Source organism: Martes martes (assembly GCF_963455335.1).
Source record: "Martes martes genome assembly, chromosome: 2".
Taxonomy (NCBI): Eukaryota; Metazoa; Chordata; class Mammalia; order Carnivora; family Mustelidae; genus Martes; species Martes martes.
In genome coordinates this window covers 116,671,194-116,690,775 of record NC_137889.1, presented here as the reverse complement: position 1 = coordinate 116,690,775, position 19,582 = coordinate 116,671,194, and positions in this window count along the sequence as shown.

Below are 19,582 nucleotides of genomic sequence, written 5' to 3'. Positions count from 1 at the left end.
GAACATTCATAAAAGTGTCATGTTTCATTTGGTGCTGTAGTTAAGACACTAGTTTCTGCTGTTTGGAAAAGAGCACAGTAATTACATGAAAAAAGTAGTATAAAAAGTAGTATAAAAGAAGCAGTATAAAAGTGTTTTTTAAGAACAATGAAAATAACTAAAACTTCATGAAACACCTTGTCATGCTATAATTTTAAATCCCTTTCAAGACTTACTAATCTTAGAAAAATTTAGTAACTTTTGAAAAACAATAAGAAAGAAACCCAAGTGCTTCTTAGAGCAGAAGTTTATTAGAGGCTTATGGTGCTGCCACTTTTTGAGGAAATATGCGCCATAAAAGAATTAAGGAAGGTTTTCTTATTGTCCAGAAGACAGGCTGAAAGGGTTCACTGAGCCTCTACCTCTCATTATTTGTGTCACTTTGGCCCCAGTACCTTTTAAGTAAAATGCTAAGGTTAGAGTAAGTGATCACCAAGAACATTCTGGCCCTAAAATTCTGTGATATTCACCTATGAAATAAGCAATGAACAATATTTGGAATAATATATGTTTATCTTTATGAATAATACATTCTGGCTTAGGGGTGCCTGGGTGGCTCAGTCATTAAGTGTCTGCCTTCGGCTCAGGTCATGATCCCAGGGTCCTGGGATTGAGCCCTACATCGGGCTCCCTGTTTGGCAGGAAGCTTGCTTCTCCCTCTTCCACTCCCCCTGCTTGTATTTCCTCACTCGCTGTGTCTCTGTCAAATAAATAAATAAAATCTTAAAAAAAATACATTCTGGTGTATAACTGCAGGATATTTACAGAATAGGATACTTATAGATAGGTTATTTATCCTGTAAATTATTCGTTCAAATATTTAGGGCATCTATATCATTCATTCAAATATTTATGGAGTAACTATCTTTCTATTTAAAATATAAATGGTCAACAGAGTGAATTTCCTTAAGATTTTCAAAATTATAGAGACAGTGACTAGCATGACAATAATAAATGATTGTTGATTAGAGACAAATGCCTCTAATGGGATGAGAGAAGTGACTATGGCAAGTGGGGAAGCCTGAAATGATGTAGGATTTGGGTAGAGCCGTGAAGGTGAAGGTAATGTAAGTAGGCATGCGAGATGGAAGGGATTTATAGATGCCGGGGTGAGCACAATATTGGGCAAGGAACACTCTGACAAAGAACGGAAGACAAAGGTATGAAGTACCCCCCCCAAAATAAATTTTACAAAGTATGGGTACCTTAGATTATAGGGAGACTTGATAGCATACAAGTTCTTGGTTGAGAAAAATCACCGAGATCCATTCTACTTTCCCACTTTGGGGAATAACATGGTAAGGATGAGATTTTTCAGGAAAATGAACTAACCAATAACAAGGAGGATATTCTAGAGCACTGTTAGAAAGTAAAGGCTGGCAAACTGGTACAGGCTCGTTTCTCACAATCAAGTCATAAACTGTTAATGATCATAAGTCATATGATCATCATAATGGTCATAAGTCAGGGAGAATGTGGGAAGAGGCAAGCAAATCAAAATTACCAGGACAACACAGAGTTTCCACTGCAATTGTAGATATTTCATTTTGGAAAGTAATTGCAATTTAAATGTTATGTACATGTTTATGAATAATATAATATTCTGGAGTATAATAGTGGGATATAAAATCTCATATCTTTCTATGCCTGTTTCAATTTTAGCTGTGAGATGTTTTTGACTGGATACAAAATGTATTACCACATTTTGCATTTCAGATAGCAGTGTTTCATAGTTTATTCTTGTTGTCAGAAGTGAATGGCATGTAACTCATACTAATCTTATCTGTGATGAGGCAAAGTGGTGAGGAGGACTTGTTCTCACTATTTAGGATGGATAATAGGGACCTATTAAAGCTACCTTCTCCATTACCTGCTATAAAATACTGAAAGACCTCTCTTTTCTATTAAACTCTTCAAGTTTCCTCCTGAAGCCAAGGGAATTCCCGTGTATGTCTCTGAGGGTATGATTTGGTACTGAAATGGACACATTAAGATTCTCCAAGTCTGCTTCTGCTTCTTCTTCTTCTTCTTCTTTTTTTTTTTTTTTTTAAAGATTTTATTTATTTATTTGACAGAGAGAGAGATCACAAGTAGGCAGAGAGGCAGGCAGAGGGAGAGGGGGAAGCAGGCTCCTTGCTGAGCAGAGAGCCCGATGCAGGGCTCGATCCCAGGACCCTGAGATCATGACCCGAGCCAAAAGCAGAGGCTTTAACCCACTGAGCTACCCAGGCACCCCCCTCTCCAAGTCTTCTTTAAGGCTTTTTTGACAGCACACTTTACTGTGACCAAATTTGGTCCCTGGTATAAACTCTCAAAAGTTACTGTTCCTACTGCAACCTCATCCACCCCAACTACTTCCCATTCTCTCTATGTCTGTTGGTTCTGAAAATCGCAGAATGCAGTGAACTGTTGCGGTCTCTCCTGTGTGGGATGGTGCTCTAGCAACTTCTCCTGAGCCCTTCACTGGGGGGGGGGGGGATCACTAAGAAGACAGGAACATGTGGAAAATGAAGCTCCTCTACACAGTTCCCCTGTGAAACCTTCTCAGATGGAGCTGACCTTCCAAACGTGGTCAGACCAGCAGTGACACGTGCTGTTGTAGATATGTTATCTTCTTTGTAATTCTTGACACTATTGTAATTAAAATTTTGTTTATTGTCAGTCTGTCAGTCTGTCAGTCTCTCTTATCCAACTGTGAAATGCTCTAAGAAGGTAGAGATAAGGCCTCCATCCTTGAGCCCCTAGGGCCAGTGACAGAATAAGCACTCAGGGACTGTTCTGGAATTGGTCCAATACAATGGCACAATGGCGTATTAACCTTCCAGGCTAATTTGACAATTCTACTTTATTCTGATTTCATAACTTATTTTTAAGGTTACACATCACTATTAATATAATTATCTATACATGTATAATTATCTATACATATAATTATCTATACATAAGCTGGATTTAATGTCTCTGTTTTATTTAATTCTAAGAAAATATAATCATACTATCCTGACATAGGATAAAGGAAGCCACTATGGTAGATATTGTATCTTCACCCACCCAAAGATACCTGCCATTGGTCATCAGGTATTTGTTGAACACCTAGTTTGGGCTTAGGGCTGTATTAGGTGCAGGGGACACCACAGAGATAATATTAAGAGTGATTCTGGTCTGTGGAAGCATGGTCTCTGTTGGGGGAAATGACTCGTGAAACAACAGTCAACACTATGTTGTACATAAGAGGTAGTGGTAAAGGCTGTACAGACTAGATTTGTTATAAGTTTCAAAACAAATATTAATGATTAATTAAAGATTAATGACATTTAGGAAAGCAGTTTCTGGAGACATGGTGCTTGAGGAGGACATGACATGACGGGCAAGATTTGGATATGAGGGTGGGATGAACATGTTAGGCAAAAGCACCTGGCAAGGATGGGGTGGGTCCCTGGCTGGCTCAGTCAGGGGAGAGCATGTTACTTGATCTTGGGGTTATGAGTTCAAGCCCCAGATAGGGTCGGGGGAGAGCTTACTTAAAATACCTGGCAAGGTTGAAGAAATGGTTACGATATGTTTATCTGAGAGTGAGACTAAACTAATATGATACTATGTGTTGGGTTGAAAATGGAAATAATATTTCATTCAAGGAGTCCTGCAGATTAATGTATGTCCTTGGAAGTGACTGTGAAGCACAAAAGTGTGGAGTTGGAAACAGACAGCACTAGATGAATCTGAACAGAAGAGAGACAATAAAAAAACAATCACATTTACAGGTGATGAGTATAGCAGTGGCATCCAGAATGGGCAAATAGCAGAACAGAAAGAGTATATGCAAATAGCAGAACAGAAAGAGTATATGCTATATTATACAGAGTGAAGAAGCAGGTACAGTCAGGACAGTCTCACGAAGGAGCTGCTGTGCCATCTAGGTGGGGGGTAGTGGGGGTCCAGACTAAGGTGGTTATCAGGGAGAATGAAAATGAAGAGAGACAGGAGAAAAACAAAAAGGAAATGATTACTGATAAATTATGCTTGGGGACTAGATGAATAAAAGTGCCAGTATTAGAAATATACAAACTTAGAGTGGAAATTGGCTTGAGCTAATCATGTTCACCTAAGGTGTAGACAGGTGACTATATGATGCTCAGGGAGATAGCAAGACCACAATGTTCTGTAAAATAGGTGGATGTTGACAGAGAAGATAAGGAAACATTTGAAATTAATGGGTCATAGGTGAATCTGGATATCCTGCACAAACTCAGTTCCTCAGGAAATACTTTTCTGACCAAGCTTACTCCTCCCCCTTTAGACCAGGTCCCCAGATGATGTAATCTAATTATAATTAAATTTTATTTCAGGCTTTTATCACAACTCTTACTAAATATTATGAGCAGCATTATTTGTTTAATGTTTCTCTTTCTTGTTAGACTGAAATTTCCAAGGGTATAGGGTTTGTGTCATTCCCAGTAATCTTTCAAACAAGAAACAGGATGATGACATTTTTAAAGGCCAATGAGAGCAACAGGCAAACGCTTCAGTATAGTGATTACTGTATTTTTTTTTTAAGATTTTATTTATTTATTTTGAGGGAGAGAGAGGGAGAGAGAGAGAGCGAGCATGCACAAGGAGGAATGACAGGCAGAGGGAGAAGCAGAAGCAGGCTTCCTACCGAGCAGGGAACCTGATGCAGGACTCCATCCCAGGAACCCAGGATCACGACCTGAGCTGAAGGCAGATGCCCAACCGACTGAGCCACCCAGGCACCCAACAATTGTATTCTTGAAGTGCTCTCACAAAAGTACACTGAAAATCATGAATTTTTATATGATCTGAAGAATTCTCTGAATGACTGAAGAACAGGCACACCAGCCTGCATGTCAGAGAGTTTCCATGGACACCATCGTCTTTACTACAAGCAGAGAGCTGACAGGTGTGCTTGCATTAGGAGACCTATGATGCTGAATGACCAAGGAAGTGTAAGTTAAATTAGAAAATCAATAAATCATTTAGGCAGGCATTTTGGGAGAGCTGGAGTAGATACAGGAAAATTTCAAGGTTGGACTGGTTATAAACATCCCCACGTCACCAGGATTTCCTATAAGGCACGCCGAAGGAAATAACATTGTAGGGGAAGTTACAGTAACAACAACAGCAACACAGCTAAGTTAGTGAACACTTACTACATGCTGATGTGGTGCTGGGCCTTTCAAAAGCTAAGTAATTGCAGAAAGCTAAGTAACACCTCATAGTGGCTGAACAGAAATTGGAACTCGACAGGCTGCAATGAAGATACCATACGCCCAAGAAAGCAACTGCGACACTTTTCAGGCTAGGACTATGTAGGAAATGGACAGTGGGTAGCTATTATCTTTAGATGCTGCAGTTTCTGCATATGAAAATGGGGATAGTTGTGGTACCTATTAGTAGGGTTTTTTTTTTTTTAAAGATTTTATTTATTTATTTGACAGACAGAAATCACAAGTAGGCAGAGAGGCAGGCAGAGAGAGAGGAAGGGAAGCAGGCTCCCTGCTGAGCAGAGAGCCCGACGTGGGGCTCGATCCCAGGACCCTGGGATCATGACCCGAGCTGAAGGCAGAGGCTTTAACCCACTGAGCCACCCAGGCACCCCTATTAGTAGGGTTTTTATGAGGAGTATGAGGTCAACTATAAAAAGCTCTTAGGAAGTGTCTGGCACATAGAATGAATATACTAAATGTTACCTGTGATGATGATGAGGAGGAGGATAGTGATGATGGTGATGATGGTAATGATGATGATGATGGTGATGATGATGATGATGATGACAATGATATAAATAACATGGGAAATGGGAAATATCCTGAAGATGGACAGTAAAAATTCACTAAGGGCTTTAAAGGGACAGCTTCAAGCATTCCAGTGTAAGCAGAGTTGTGGGAAGAGCAGGAAGTCCACCTTTGATGCAGGAAGCTAAAGTCAGAGCAGAGGTAGAGACTCAATCAGAGGCATAACCCAGCATCATGTCCATCCTTGGGCTTCTTCTCATTCCTCCCCATCACCCCAGATAAGCTCACATACTCATTGGCTTTCCTTACCATCTATGCTCCAGTAAATGCCAAATGTTTATTTGTAAGTCCAGCCTCCTTCTTCTGAGCTCTAGGATTGCAAATTGAACTATCAACTTGATATAATAACAATAACTCACAGTAACTGTATTCTTCCTATTATATACCAGCCGCTGTTTAGCTCCACGGGATTCATGTCACAAGAAAACGCAACCTGTCTAAAATGGAATGCATGATTTACACTCTAAAACCATTTTCAGCTTCCCACGGACCATGTAGTGGCTCATCCTTGACACCTTCTTTTCCTCTTACCCAAGCCCTCTCATTTCCGTTTCCCAAAACTCACCTCACCTCTCCAGTATACTGCTCTTTCCTAGGCAACGTCCCTCTCACTTGAACTACTGCACCACTAGCCTCCTCATGAACACTCTGGACTCCCTTTATACTTTTCTCAGCCTAGCATCAAAGTGCAAATCGAATTGTTTCTTCCCAGCAGAAAATGTGTCCCAGTGGCTGCCTATTTCACTTACTGATTAAAATTCCTATACATGCCCTGGAAGACACTGTGAGGAACAATTCCTACTCTTACATCTCAGTACTGATGCAATGGTGTGCTTCTCTCTAAAGTCCAGGTAAATGAATCTTCTTTCCATTCCCAAAAAGCAACCACCTCTTTTCTGACTGAGGGTCTTCTCACATGCTGTCCTCTTTGGAAGGACTTCCAAACTTTATCTGGAAGTTTTCTCCCATGTCTTCATCTGGCTTCATCCTCTGAATCCTACGGTTCTAAGCATAAATGTTCCCACCTCACAAAAGCCTCCTTGATTCCCCAGATCTGTTGGGTCTCCCTTTTTACTCTCTCGCGTCCCCATCTACTTTACCTCTGCAGCACATTCCATAGGTATTATTAGTCATGCAGCTTTTTGTGTAATATTTCTCCAGAGATTGCAAGCATCTGTAAGTACCTGTTCACCTTTATATTCTAGATACCGATACAGTGCTTGAAGTAAGAACATCCTGATGAATACTTGTTAAATGAATGAAAAGAGAGCCGGTACTAAATTTTACAAATAGCAGCTATCTTCACAAATAAGGGCAGTCATTAAGTCAAACTGTCTTCTGTAAATGCATACCCCCACCAGTCACACTGGCCACAAATAGCCAGGGTGATAATATGAACACTGTGAATGGCAGTGACAACCTTGACCGCAGCCATAAGTCAGACACATGCAGAAGTTACCCGTCACTGAATCTTACTCAAACACCTACTTTTCCCATTCTGATATTTTTCAGAAATTGGCATGGCTAGAGTTGCTTTGTAATGCATCTGTTTTTTAAAAAGGAAAACATCTGTTTTCCACCAAGGGAGCATTAGCCGCTATTTAATTATATACCATTAACAAAAGGCAGAGGGAGAAATTATATTTTCGAATCATAAGCCATTCTGTATATATAGAGAAGAATTGAATATATACAAACATACATTTTGCAAAGTATTTTGATATCTGCAAGGGGCAGCACCTACTTGTCACTGTAACCTATCTTTTCTCTTCCACTAACACCCACCATCATCCCAAAGTAAAAATCAATTTCTAAATGCAATAGAATCACGTTGAAGTTGGCAGTACAAGAAATGTTGAAAAAAAGATTGCCATCTGGAAAATGAGTATTAATAACTAAAGAACTTCAGGTTCTAACATAAATGAAAGATATTTAAAAGATCTTGACAACATTCCCCTTTCACAAAATTAACTGTATTTTATAGTGTTGAAAATGCATTGGGAGGCTTCAAATACATTACATGAATTCGCTAAAAGTAATTTAGTAGTATTAAAAATTGACAAAGAACACGTTCTTCTCTGGGAAGAAATGTGTGAAACTGTGTCATGTTAATTGAACCCGGATGTGGTGGGGAAGTCAGATGCGGATTTGCATGGAGTATGACCAGGAACACTACTCCATCCCTAGAACTGTGGTTTTCCTTTGGGATGGATGAGCAAATAGCTGCACTTGGGGGCACAGGCTTTGTTTGATACACTACAAGGAAAAATGCCCTCCTATTGCAATTTTCCCTCCTTCTTTGTATTTAGAAATTATCAAAGAAAAAAATATATTTTTCACCTCTCTCAGTCTTATGCCAGCCAGTGAGGCAAGACAAGAAAACTACCCCACTACTGCTTGCTCTTTGTTCTGCCTTAGAGGAGAAAATGTCTCCCAAATCCCCTTAAACTGAGCTACAACGTATGCATCCATGACTGCCGAATAGCAGGGCATTGTGACGACTGCTAATGCAGCTTTCAGGATCTAATATAACCTTTGCTGTTTTTATTCTTCTTCAGAGTCATGGGAACAGAAGTATTAACCTAATCTCTCCTTGTTTGCCTAGATCATACAATGTAAAGTTACAGATCAGGTTTGGCTATGTTTTAGGGAAGATTATATGAACCAGAGAAGCAGAGGCAGCCAATCTGCAGAGAGGATAATGTAAAAAGAGCAGAGAAGAGCAATGAAGAAATATGATAGGGAGTCCTAGGGAGTCTGAGGTCTTGTTCTATTACTCTCCTATGGATGCATCAACAAAGTCGTCAGACATATTCTTCCTCTGTTACCTTAGGAATCTTTTTGAGCAAGTGACACTCAACCCAATGGGCTATCATGGGAGAGGAAAGAAATCACCTAAACTGGACTGTATACACTTGCTTGGAGAAGGTACCACACGTAATGGTCTTGGGCACTGGTTTAAGCCTGACACAATAATAGGTGCTGAGTAAATATCTCTTGAATAAATGAATAAATGATCATTTCATATGTAGCAGTACGTAAGGGTAGAAGTGGTGGAAATGACTGAAGTGGTACACGAATTGCCTGGAGGGCAACTGCCATTATATCAGGAGGCATATCAAGCACAGATACTTGAAAACCTATAGAGAGACAATGTAATATGGTGGTTTGGGGCATGTGTGTTAGAACCAGACTCAAATTGAACCCCATCTTTACCATTTGCAAGTATATGATCTTAGAAAGGTAAGTAACCCCTCAAGGTCTCAATTTCCTCATTTGTGAAATGAAAATAATTAGAGCATCTACCTCAGATAATCTTTTTGAAGATTACATGAGCTAAAAATTAATATATGTATGCTTAGAACAGTGCCTGGACAAAGTAACCACTTTATGGGGGTTAACTGTTATTTTGAAAACTTTCATATCTATTACTAAGTATTTAGACAACAGTAAAATCAACAAGTTTTGCATTATTCTAATTTTTTTCATGTCCATTTGTCCTGTCTTTCAGAACGATTTCTACAGTGTTGAGCAACAAAGAAGATAGGAAAGGATCTCTGAGACTGTCACTGTCCAGGTAAGGGACCAAGGCCCAGAGCTAGCAAGGGAGTTGTCTGAGAGTATGTCTCTCAGGGCAGAACAAGGCCTAGAATCCATATTTTGCTTTATGTTATCCTCAAACATTATAACAAAAGAAAAGAATTAAAAATGAAGTGCATATAAAATGGATACCCATCATTGAAATGATATAATGTTTAGTATGGGACTTAAACGCTTGATTTTTTTAAGCTCATGCTTGGCAATAGTAATTAAGAGTTATAGCCCTCAGTAATTTTTAGGAGTTTTTGTGAAAAAAATTTGTTACACACATTAACTGTAGAAAAGCCTGAATTTAAAAAAAAAAAAAAAAAAAAAAGAAAAAGAAAAAAGAAAAGCCTGAATTTTTTTTTCTAGTTACACAACTTACAGAAAATTGATGAAGAATGTTTAGAGTAATGTAAAGGTCACTGTGACATCCCAGAACCTAAAAATATAGTTTTTATTAAAAAAAAAAACCAAACAGACAAAAAACCCAATTGGTTTTCTACAACCAATTATTGGGTACTCTAAGAAAAAATTCAGTTATAAAACAATTTTGGGCGTTGTTCAGACTAATTATCATTATAATGTAAGCTGTTGCTTTTGTGGCCTGGCAGCATCCTCTAAACGGGACAGGTGTTTAGAGTTCATGCATGTCAGTGTGATGCTTATCTTCAATAGCAACACCTCAGGAAAAGCAAACTTCCACTGTTTTTCCCTATTGTCTAAACTGTTAAGCAATTATAAATCCAAGACATTCATTTAGTTGAGAATAGTGTTCTTATCACCAATTCTATTTCTCTGCTTTTATAGTGCATAAAAATCACAAAGTATTTAAATACAGTTTTCTTTGGAGATCCTGCATACCTCAAAAATACATATTTAAGTTTAAAAGTTGGCACTAATCACTAAAGAACAACTGAGACTCAGCCAGGTTTCAAGGAAGTCATACAAGATTCCCTGAATTGAAAGAAAAAATTGTAATTTCTTTATGGTTTTAAAATTCTGAAACAGCAAGTTGACCAGTGAATATTTAAATTTTAGCTCATAACAACTCTTTCAGTATTGAACTGAATATGTGTGAATATATATTCTATATGGTCCAGAAAAATGAAACTTACTGCCTAATTATCTCTTGTACTCTATATTTTTTTCAATAAGCCTTTCAGTTACATCACAAATTACTCTAATAACTTGCTGTAATCTTCAGAAATAATAGTTTCATCAAGAAAATGTACTGAAAGAGAAGGTATACCATAATTCAACTATAACAAATCTCTAGAAAGAGATAAAAGTTTTGTTTTATCTAAAACATTTTAGTAACCTAAGAATCTTTTATTCTAAAAACTATGAAGAAATTAACTCATGTGACCAGTTTAATAGTAATATTTACTTATACAAAGAGAGAAGCCTTCCATTTTACCATTAGGAACTGTAAAGAAAAACAATAAAAATATGAGAGCTGGTAGATACTGTGTTAACTGAGAAAGAAAAAAAGAGCTTCTGTTAGGGCAAACCTCTTGATATGTTCAGTACTATTTTTCAAAAGAGTCTCTTTCAAATTTATTTTTGAAATCTCCTGCTCAAATACAATATTAATAGGAAGCTATAGCTGAAGAAAAAGGGAAAAATGCCCTCCAGCCGACTATCAGATGTTTGAGAGTTTGTCCTCCATATCATTCTGCTCTGTGGTGAATAGCATTGTTCAATAGTTGATAATATGATATTTTCTAAGGACAAAGAAAAAGTGGGTTAGAGATGAGTTTCACATGTATCTGAATATTTGATTTCTATTTTAATCTAATGTGAAGACGTAGTGTTTACATTTACTTAGGAGTGATTTTCTTAAAACTCTTCCCAGATTACATATGTCGCTGTACTTCAATGTGTTTATAAAGAATAGGAATTAAATTTCAACTTTAAATGAGTTTGAAGCTTAAATAGTTTCCAGATAGTAGAAGAGCTAGTTGGAAGATGATCTAGGTAAAGCTTTTAAACAGTGGTCACTTGGTTCTTTTGAGGAAAAAATGTGGTTATATTAGATGGAAGATACATGTATTTTCTTTTAATTTAAAACTTCTATATTCAATACATAGGCTGATTATTTCTTTCCAGTTGCATGTAATTTTATTAACTGTGTAATTTTAAATAATGTTTATAAAATGAATTGCATCAAATAGAAAGACTTGTTGAGGATCATTACTGTATAGACAGACAGGTAGTTACAGTTTAAATCTCTAATGTTGCTTACAAATTTCTAGTCCATCAAGCAATACACATGTGTTCTGTTTAACAAATCTGCTGCAGAATAATTACAACTTGTTGGTGGAGATCTTAAACAATTATAAGGGATCATCTCCTTAATACTTCAATTTTATTTAAGAGAACCTTTAAAATTACCCCAGAATGATATTTGTGTCTCACTTAATTTAATTAAAATGTTCTATTTTTTCTACAAGAATAAAATGAGGCACTTGTTCAATCTTGAAATTCGTAGATTCATTGAAAACAAAGTTACCCTCTCTACCTAAAAGCCCTTCTTACATTTATGGGTGAGCATTAATGGATAGTGTAAATAAACAGATGCACTTACCTGGAATTAAAGTTGAAAGCGCCGAAAATGCTTGAGAAAGTTTCAACAGATACAAAAGAAACTCAAACAGCAGCATCCACTACCACCGGCTCAGGCTTTTTGGCTTCACGAGCGGCAGCAATACCAGTTCTGGCCCAGTACCCTTGTGTTATGTAACATCTTATTAATATTAGCCATCAAGCTGCTACCAAGCTGGTGAGGCACTAGAGGGCAAGAGTGTCACATGCAAGACCCGTCGCCAAGGGACAGGCTTTGGTACCACTTCGGGAAGACAGATGCTAACTAAACTGATAAATAACACGATGCCTGAACGCAACAGCGAACTTGTAATGTTCCTCAAAGAATATTTTAAATGTCAATTTTCTGACTAGCTGCAGAGTTAAAGGTTAATAAATATGCATAAGCAAATAACCACACCATGCAAAACTTTCGGGATTATATTTATAAACCTACAGTCATCCGGGAGGCTATTTTTTTCATTGTCTAAATAAACTTATTTAAAACATAAGAGGAAAGGCTAATTAAATAATAACTAGTGACGGCTTCAGGACCCCTTCAAACCGCGAGAAACTTGTCCTGATGGAGAGTGCGCATTCTGGAGTCCGCATTCCGAGCTGCCAGGGTCGGGTTCCTGGGCGAGGACCCGCCCCGTCCGTCTTCCACGGTGATTACCTCGGGCTGCAGGCGTCCGTGGGATCCTCCTTCCCGGGGTGCTCGGCCTCAGCGACTCCCGGGGGCAGCCCCGCAGTCCGGGTGGCGTATGGAGGGGACTCAGTGCTGGGAGCCGGGCGGGGACGAGGCGGACGGCCCTTCTCTCGCCCGCCCCGGAACCCCGCGGTCGCCTTCGGTGGGCTACCGGGGCTGGTCCAGAGCGCGGGCGGCGCCCGGCTGGCAGCGCCTGCGGGGCGAGCGCGGCGGGCGCGCCGGGGACTCGTGCGCTCGCTCCGACGCGCACCGCGTCCCCGGGACCCGCCCGGCCGCGCCGCCGCCGCCGCCCTCCCGCCGCCTCCCCGCTCCCGGCCCGCGCGCGCGCCCGGCTGGGGAAGGGGTGGGGACGGGGGCGGGAGCAGGGGTCTGGAGGAGCCGCCATCCGCCCGGCTCGCGGCCAGCCAGGGTCTACCCTGAGGATCCGCCAGCCCAGGCCTCTGCCTGGTGACCCCGGGCGTCCCGCCCCGGCCGGCGCGTTTCGACGGCCGCTGCTAGCAGAAGGTGGGGGCCGCCAAGGATGATACTGGTCGCGCCGCCTAGGAAGTGGGTGCATCGTTCCCTCTGGTCTTGCTCCTGCTGGTGGTCGTTGGTGACACGACCTGGCAGCAAGTGGCGGGCGGCTTCCAGGTATTGTAAACCAGAGTTTTTGCCTCTGTTTGCCGGCTTTCCGAAAGACCAAGTGTTCCAGTTCCTGAAGACAAGTGGAAGACCAACGATTGAAGCGACATTTTGGATACAAGGTGTGAGGTTGCACTCCTTCAAAACTTAAGTCGAGAATCGAATGATTTTTTTTTTTAATCATATTTTGATCCACTAACATAGCATATGTAAGAGTTTAACAAGTCGGGGAGGTTGGGGCTTCTAAGGATAACTTGTAGTGGCTGTCTGTGGTCTTTTGTCCCAACTACTCACACCTGTTTATGGAAGCAGTACACCTGTTTATTTTGGAGGTTCCAACAACACAGCCTCACCCTTTAGTCCATCTCACTGGGTGACCCAGGACTCAAGTCTCACCGTTGGAGGTGTTGTGTACTCCCGGTAGCTGGGATTAGTTTACAGAAAAGTATGTGACCAAACCTGGCCAATCAGAGACAAAAAGCCACCGTCCTAGGATTTTTTTGGCCACCACCTCCCACCCCCACTTAAGGAAGTAGACTCTTTTCTATGCAGTCTTTGCAGAATGATGTGTGAGGTTGGAACTTCTTCTATCAGCATATGAAGTTTGAGAATGAAGCTAATACTCGGGGAGGCATGCCTGGGAGTTGGAGGAAAGTTAAACCGCAGATGGGGAATATTTGAGTTCGGAGTCCAGCTATGGCTGAAACAAGATCTTACCTTGTTTTTCAGTATTCAAATATGAATCAGTCGTTTGCTTTGAAGCACCTTGAGTTAAAATTTTTGTCCATTGGAATTGAAAGATCCAAATAAATGATACAGGAATTAAACACTTTGACCATTTATTAACTTTCTGAGGGCATTTGGATATTGTAGAGCAAGACCTTTGATTAGATCCCAGTGTCCTGAAAGAGTTTGGAATTTTAAAAAAGCTGGGAAAGTTGCTTTTTTTTGCTCTACATGATAGAGAGGTTATAGAACTGTCTGAACCTATTTCTTCTTTTGGAAGACTACAAAAATGTCAAGATGGTAAAAATCTCTGGCCAAATGACATGTACTAAATTGGTTTATTTATTTATTTTTTTAGTTGGTGCCCCTTGCCCCCGCTTGGTGCCATTGAGGAATTTTAAGCCTGGATTTATTGTTTTATACTCCTTTCAAGAGAGCCTGCTCTGTTTTCCATATGATATGTTGTCTGTATCATACATTCATCATTTCAATCATAAAAAAATTGAACATTTATGACATGGCTGTGGGAGTACGGTAATATTTTAAAATGAAAAACAAAGCAGGAAACTTCTCTGCCCTTCAGTGTACTCATGCGGGAATAGGAGGCCATACTCTTCTACAAGATTTTAGGAAACAGATAAGATTCATGAGTCCATGCATGCTGAATGGCACTCACTTCTTTCTTCTTCTATCTTCCATGTACAAAAACAACAACAAAAAAATAGAAAACCTCTTTTACAGAATAAGATTCTCAGTATTTTTAATGACTATATTCTGGCATTTTCTTTAGCTAGATGTGACAGAGACATAATTGAGTTTCCTGATGCTTTGGGAAGAACTGCTACTTCCAGTTCATGGATGACAGGTACTTCCAGCCATCCATCTGAAAGTGCCAACTTTTCCTAGGAGATAGATCCCATAGTCCTATTTCAGAAATTTCTATCTGTGCACCTGGAAAATTTAGGCCAGTGTTTTAGCAGATCGATATGCCACCTGTATCCCCTTTCTCTTTATTTGCCCAGCAGACAGGTAAGGATGGAATAGATAGCTCTGTCAACCATTGCCCCCTCTAGCCTTTCTTTCCTATCTTCTTTCTCTAACCCAAGAATATTAAGGCCAGGCAACAGTTTTTCCTCCAGACTGGTATTCCAATTTAATGTAACAAGAGCTATAGACAATCAAGAACCTGTGACAGTGGGTGAGGCAGAGGTGAAGAAAACAATGTAGTCCAGGGCCTCACATTTCTGAAGCATCTCAAGTTAAATTATCTCCAAATGAGGTGATACTGTATTTTTTATTGTGACAAATGTGCTAGTTTATACTTTAAGGATACACCACAGTTTTTGTAACCACCTTTAGCTTATCTATTATTACTATTTACATACATACTGGGAACCTAAAAAAAAAAAAAAAAGGAAGTTCAGGCTTCTGGCAACCTCTGAGAAGCTTTGAGACAATGTGACATATTTTTTGTTAGATGCATAGCTTCAAATGCAAAAGGAAGAGTCTGTAAATTAAGTATCTAAAGAAACCATTAAGAAGAGAAAAAGAACAAATCTATACACTTTTGTAAATTGAAATAATTATTATATTTAGTGACTTTGAAATAAGACTTTGAATCACAGTGATGTAGAGATTTAAAAATTTTTAATAGGTTAAAAATTATTTGTATATTTTGATAGGTCTTTGGCCTTCATCTAAATGCTTCTACGTGGAGGGTGATGGTTATAAAAGAATTTTGGGAAAGGTCATTTCTATTTTCAGAGTTGTCTTCTATTTTTCAATGTCTAAATTAAAGCAATATATTATTCTAACTAGTTTCTAAGAATGTAGGGGTTTATAAAGAACACATCAGTACTTCTGGTCTGAAATATCTAGTAAGTGTATTACTTTTCTTGAAAAATATTCAGCTTGGATTTATAGTGTAGTAATTAGTGACACTGTTAAGCTGAAGATAATGGAGTGAAGATTTCAAAGAAAACATGTTTCTAGCTGGGAACTGCTAACTCAGCTCAAGGAAGTGTACCCCAGTTCTACTGTCTTAAGAGATGTTAAAGTAAAAATAGATCAAAACCAAAAATCTCAGCAAAATGATTGGTTAGGAGGAAGCAAAGTGGAATCAGGTATTTGGCTTCTTGGAAACCACAGAAAAATCACTTTTACTGGCTTCCAAGTCTCGTTGCAAACATTGCCTCTGAAAAGTATATAAGGTTGAGTTAGTGGGATGAAGATTTCATTTTCTATAACACCACTTTAAAGCTTCATAGACTAGGTTGGGACAGTGGTTCTCAAACTTAAGCGTATATCAGAATCCTCTGGAGGGCTTACTAAATCACAGGTTGCTGGGCCCCATTTTCAGGTTCTGATTTAGTATAGGTGGGTGGGGCCTGAGAATTTGCATTTTTAACAAGTTTATACGTGATACAGATGCTATTTACCTGAGACCACACTTTATGACCCTCTGGTTTAGAACATTATTGAGAACATGGGTTGTCTTATGTAGTCTGTAAGAATGAGCATTTATTATTATTATTATTAAAGATTTGTTTACTTTAGAAAGAGAGTGTGTGTGCAAGTGGCAGGGAGGAGCAGAGGGAGGAGGGAGAGAGAGAATCCTCAAGCAGACTCCCCACTGAGTGCAGAGCCTAATGTGGGGTTTGATCCCGGGACCCTGAGATCATGACCTGAGCTGAAATCAAGAGTCAGATGCTTAACTGACTGAGCCACCAGGGTGCCTCTGAACACTTATTATTATATAAATTGTTTGGTTTTCAAAAACAGTATCTGTTTTTATGTTAATCATAATAAATATACAATAAAGTCAGTATTTTAATTGGTTCTCCATACAATCAATTAAGTAAATTATCAAATAAAAATTTTTTTTTTAAAGTAAAATAGCAAAATTTGGAAACAGGTAAATGGCTGCAACACTCTTATGCCCTTGGGGGCTGCCTCTCTCAATGGTTCATTTTGTGTTTTCCACTGCCCTAGGTCCAGGGTCTGCACAACTGTGGTCATTTAAAATACACTAAGGCAGAGAAAAAAAATATTTTCTTAGCCTAGTAGGTAATGTTTTACACTGTCCCCGATAAAGGAAATTGTTTTATTTTATCCTGTCATTAAATGTTTTTTATTCTTGAGCCAAAGAGTTCCTCTACTCATTATTTTTTATCAGTTCTGTTTAATTTTAAATGCTTTGTCCTCAAAAAATAGTTTTTTCTCTTGGTGCAACTAGTTTAAGTTCTTAGGTGTGAGACATAATGTCTATAGAGTTAATTACAAGCCTAGGGTGATGACTGGCAGTATAAATGTATTCATATCTATAGGTTTAGCATACACTGTTGAAATAACTGTTGTTTTGTTCCACCTTATATGGGGAAATACAAGTAATCGTCAGATTGTAGAACATGCTCTGTTGAGTCTTCGAAGCTATTCTTAATATTCAGGCAGGACCAAACATCATTAAGGTGTTTCTTTGAACTTGCTTGCAACATTAAAACATTGTTTTATAGTTTGGCCTCATGCCATGTAGTACCAGACACTCATTGTGAGAATAAAGTGGGTGATTCTGCTCTCAAATTGTGTGAGAACAGGCTTCATAAAGAACTCAGAATATATTCCCTTCCATCTCAGTATGCTATTTCTCCATTATATCTGATCCTTGGATTTCAAGAGGTTGAAGAAAATAATAAATATTCAAGGAGTAAGAGGTATATGAGTTAATTTTGTCTTGTTCTTCTGAAAGTATGTCTTTGAAATAGTGATGTGAGAAGTTGTTAGAGAAAAGAGAAATAGCAGAGAAAATTGAGATGCCCTGTACATTATGGATTGACAGATCCAATATTCTTAGGCTGGAGGCTTTTTGACTGACTTTTTCACCAAACATTGGAATTAGAGAACTGTGAGTATAAAAAATGAAAATTTAATTGGTAAAGGGAAAATTTATGCATACAGTTTTTTTTTTTTTTTCCCTCAGACATGAACAAGTGCCCTCAGTAGTATAGAAGAAATGGAAATGGAAACTCTGCTCACCTGGCATTAAATTTAAGTGTTGCTCAGCATCTTTGGCATTTGGAGCAAAAAGGTAATAGATGCTCTCATTCAGTTTTCTTAAAATCAAACTTCAAATCAAACATATAGATGAATGAAATTATAGGAACTTACTGGTTAAGTTCAAAGTATTTTTCTCCAAAGTCTCATTTTAATTGCTGGGATTCATGATCATTTTATTTTTCTTCTGTAGGATACAGTGCAGCCTTCTGACAAAGATAAGTATTGCTTGGACAAATGAATCCAAATCTGAAAATGCTCCTTTTTCTTTTCTCTTTTTTCTTTTTTAAAGATTTTGTTTGTTTATTTGACAGAGAGGGAGATCACAAGTAGGCAGAGAGGCAGACAGAGAGAAAGGGGGAAGCAGGTTCCCTGCTGAGCAGAGAGCCCAATGCGGGGCTCCATCCCAGGACCCCGGGATCATGACCTGAGCCAAAGGCAGAGGCTTAACCCACTGAGCCACCCAGGCACCCCTGAAAATGTTCTTTTTTCTTAAGCCATTTATGTAAAGTATAAGAATTAACTTTTGAAAGATTCCTTTGGTGGTTGTGCCTGTAGTTTCATATTTCAATTATATGTTTAGAACTTAAAATGTAATAGCTTTGTATTTACACACAAAAACAATTTTTAAACTTGGTTAAAGGGTTTGGGGTGGTAACAGAAATATTTTTCATTCAAGCTTCACTTCTCTGGGAGCAACAGTTTTCTGGCTCTTAAGAATCTTAACTGTAACTCAATATTGAAAACTATTGTTTTTCAGTATAAGATAGAATTTAAACCAAACAAAGCCAGGAAAATCATGTCAATTCAATTTGTAATACCTTACAAATAATAAACTATATATTATCATACCTTTACATCAGACTTGATCATTTTATGTATGTATCCATCTGTGTCTGTTTTACAAATCCTTTACCTAAGAACTTAGCCATTTTGACAAATAGTAATAATAGAATCTCTGCACAGTAATAGCAACAGAGATGCTGATGAGACAGAAAACAGGACAAGTACTTGCTACAATTTGGGGCTTTGTATATTCTGTGTCATGTAATCTGTATGAGAGCTCAACAAAGTATCATTATAATTGTGTAGAAATAGAAAACCAGGTTTAGGAAGTGTAAGTCATGTTCCAGAGTCTATCCATTGATGGTGGATGACATTTAAAGCTGGTTGGTTATAGGGTGGGAGGAGAGAAAAAAGAAAAAAAATGATGATAGGCAGAAATTTAATTCCAAAACTTATGCTCATTTCATTATATTGTGATGCTTTCCCAATGAATTAGTTATGTTTAGACCATCAACAAGTATGTACGGGGTATCTATGTACGTGTGTATAATGTGCTGCAGAAATATAGTAATGAGCTAGACCCTGACATCCTGATTTTCACATTATTATTACACAGCTATTATTTCACACTTAATTTAATTACGTTACTTATAATTATCACTTACTATTA